This window comes from Triticum dicoccoides, chromosome 5B, assembly GCF_002162155.2.
Source record: "Triticum dicoccoides isolate Atlit2015 ecotype Zavitan chromosome 5B, WEW_v2.0, whole genome shotgun sequence".
In the NCBI taxonomy this organism is placed as follows: domain Eukaryota; kingdom Viridiplantae; phylum Streptophyta; class Magnoliopsida; order Poales; family Poaceae; genus Triticum; species Triticum dicoccoides.
The window spans coordinates 168,749,014-168,752,467 of NC_041389.1; the positions used below are offsets into that span (position 1 = coordinate 168,749,014).

Consider the following 3,454-nt stretch of genomic DNA (forward strand, 5'->3'; position numbering starts at 1 on the left):
CTCTAGATAGTTTTGCCCTGACGTGCAGTGCCTAGGCGCTAGGCGCCCCACCATAGAGTGCAGCGCCTAGCTCCTAGGTGCTGCACGTCTGTGAACTATCCAGAGAGCAACAGAAACTATTCGCCCAGTTTGATGCCCAAAAACTCTCTAAGTGTGCGTGCGGCGCCTGAGAGGAAGGCCTCACACTATACAGTGCAGCGCCTAGTGTAACGACACTGCACCGAAGGGTGTGGCACCTTCGCCTTAGGCGCCATGCATCTATTAACTGCTGAATTTTAAGATCCAGTACTGCATACATTTGTAGTCACATTTTCAATTATTATAGATAATTTGCATCACAAAAAATATATGTAATGATCACAGTTCAGCATTACTAAGAGGTACCACCACTTCAATTTCAACAAAGACAACAAATTCAGCATTACTAAGAGGTATCATCACTTCAATTTCAACAAAGACAACAAATTCAGCATTACTAAGAGATACCATCACTTTGATTTCAACAAAGACAACAAGTCGAAGAGTGCTAAGAGTTCATCAACATGAAGATAATGCAGTCACATAAGAAAACAACGCCGCCTAGTTCCTTCCATGCTTGTCGCCACCCCTTCCCCTCTGGACGCCTATCTTCTTCCTCCCGGGTCGAGCAACAAGCTCTGGTTCCTCCTCCTCCTCCTCCTCCTCACCGCTCACAGCATCATCCAAGCTGGCCATCCGCGAGCTCGCACCTACAACATTCTTGGCTTTATAGTTGAAGTCTTCGGGTGTGAACCGAATTATTCCCCTCTTAGGCTTTAACATGTAGGCGGATCGAACTTGATAGTTCTGCAAGGTCATGTCATCATCGACCTATCATAAAAGCAAACAATATGGTAAAGATCGTGCATCATCATAAAGTTAGCAATGCATGAAAGAGATGAACATATGCCAATGTCTTACCTCTTGGGTAACCACACCCTCATCGTCCGGATGAGCTGTCTCTGTAGTATCATCCTCCAAATGAGCCCCATGGTCAGATCAGGGATCGGATGGTGTAGCGGACCTAGACAGCTCAGGTTCTGAATATTCAGGGTTGCGACAACCCACAAGGTTGGATAAACGCCTTAACCTTTGGCCCTAGCGTTGTAACATGGACAGGTTAATGAGACATCGACCTTAGCAGCATATAAAACATGTCCAATGGAACGAGATACGTACCTAATAAATGATCGAAGTGCACCTTCCTCTTTGCCTTTTCCAACCGGGGTTGTTTCCAGAATAGCCTGGCTTTCATTAGCTGATTTCTTGATCTAGTTGCGCTGTGGATGCGAAGGACATGAAGATATTAGTCAATCAAAGAAGGTGGATCAAGACCAAATGTGAGCAAAAAGTACAAAACTTTACCAGAAAGTTCAACACTGGAGCATAAGGGACTCGTGTCCCTTCTCTAACGTATTTGTTGTATTTGTGTTGGGCTAGCTCGTCAAAGACAGTGGGATCTTCCAAAATCTCCTCACCAGACGCCAGCTGCAAAATCTCCACACGAGTATTTTGAAGATACCATTGAAGGTAATTGTTGAATGCTAATGGGCAGTGCTCACGAAGCCTGGCTCCTTTAGTAGCCCGAGCTTGCTCCACATTAAGCTCAAACATTGTGACATACTTCTTGTGATGTTTATCCCAATCCTTGATCTTGCATTGCTTTCTCCTATTCAACCTGCATGTTCAACAACCAAATATTTGCACCATCAAAAAGGACAAGATGATGGTAAATGCTCTCTTACCTGTGAAGCGCTTGGTCCGTGTCCTACCAATCCGGTGGGTGAGCCTGGAACAAACCAAACTGGCGGAATACACAGTACGGCACGTGAAACTCCACCGCCCAGTTGCATACGAGTGGGCACCGCATAAGCCAAAGACTCTTATCCCGCATGCACATCAGATTTATAATGAAATCTCCTGCAATACCCACTCGATCCTTGGTGTCATATGGCTCCCAATGCACCTGCAAAACAACACAACAATGCAGCGTCGACTTCTCATGAAAGGATGACAATGAGCGATGTAATGTCGATGTGTACCTGCTCAGACGTAAGAGTATCCAACTCGTTGATGTACTGCTTGTACATGAGAGTGACATCACTCATCATCTCGGATACCATATCCCACTTGTAAGCCCAAGTGGGGAGCCGTAGTTTGTCACCTTTGTCGTCCCAAGGTTTGTGTGTTATGCTCTTCGAGCATCCGACCAGCAAGCGCTCCCTACTCCATACGGAAAGTAGGAGCATACAACCATACGTCCTTTGAGATCCTACGGCAAGCATCGTCCAACTGCACATAAAGGAAAACATGGTTCACTTAAGAACAAAAATGCATTGATAATGTTGAAAGAAAGTGCAAGCAAACAACTAACTACCTGTCGGTACAAGTAGGCCAGTGCCGACGAATCCCAACTCCATTTGTTGTCGAGGATGGTCAGCGCCTTCAGCCACATCCATGGAGTGTTCTTGCCAGTGCTGTCAGCAAACAAAGTCCGCCTGATAACGTACCACATGTACACACGAACATATGTCTGCACCACATCCTCATCGGCACCCTAAGGGCAATGGGCAAAGTTTGCAACAATCCAGGTGAACTGAGCTCCATCTGCAACTCTTCCCTTCTTCTCCCCCTCTTCTACTTGAGCCTCTACATGAGACATACCAATAATGGCTTCCATCTGATGGCACCACCCATTCGAATCGGTGCTCATACAGAGAGGCTTCCCCTCGATGGGAATGCCGGTGATTAAGGCGATATCCTGGAGCGTCACGGTCATCTCCCTAGTCCGAAGATTGAAACTGTGCGTCTCCGTCCTCCACCGATCAACCAGTGTGGTGATTGCTGCACCATTAAGGTTCGGTGTCGACCAACTGAATGAAAGGTAAGAGTCCTGTCTGCTTAATGTATGGTGTGTACCACTCATCATACGACATGACAACCCAAGAGACACCATGAGACCAAATCTTCAAAGGTTGAAGATGCTATAAACAAGCAAGTCAGAGTACTAAATATGGGGCATGTCTATTTGAACTATACAAAAATTTCAATATACAAACTATTATCATTATTACCATCTTCTTCTCTGACATAAAGTATGCCCGGTGTTGAGTGTCATAGAAATCATCGAGAAGCCAAACCATCCTACAAATTTATAACATACTACATGAGCATCATTTCATATGTGAGCAAAATATCATCCTATCCATAGGGTATACATAGGGTAATTATACACATGTGTCATCATATTTCATATGCTAAGTACAAAAGCAAACGGTTTCATATAAATTACTTCATATGTATTCATCTCAACAAGCTACGGTAGGTACTAAGAAACTTTACAATACAAATAAACAACAATAAGGTTCCCCAATGTTCCCCAATATGTATTCATATCTAGGCGATTTACAATACAAATCGACATAGACTAATCAAA

At 44.5% G+C, this 3,454-nt stretch overlaps 1 pseudogene; it reads right to left on the minus strand.

Annotated features, from left to right (window-relative positions):
- Nucleotides 1-579: 579 nt before the first annotated feature.
- On the minus strand, nucleotides 580-3,161 carry LOC119309274 (annotated as a pseudogene).
- Between the last annotated feature and the right edge of the window lie 293 nt (nucleotides 3,162-3,454).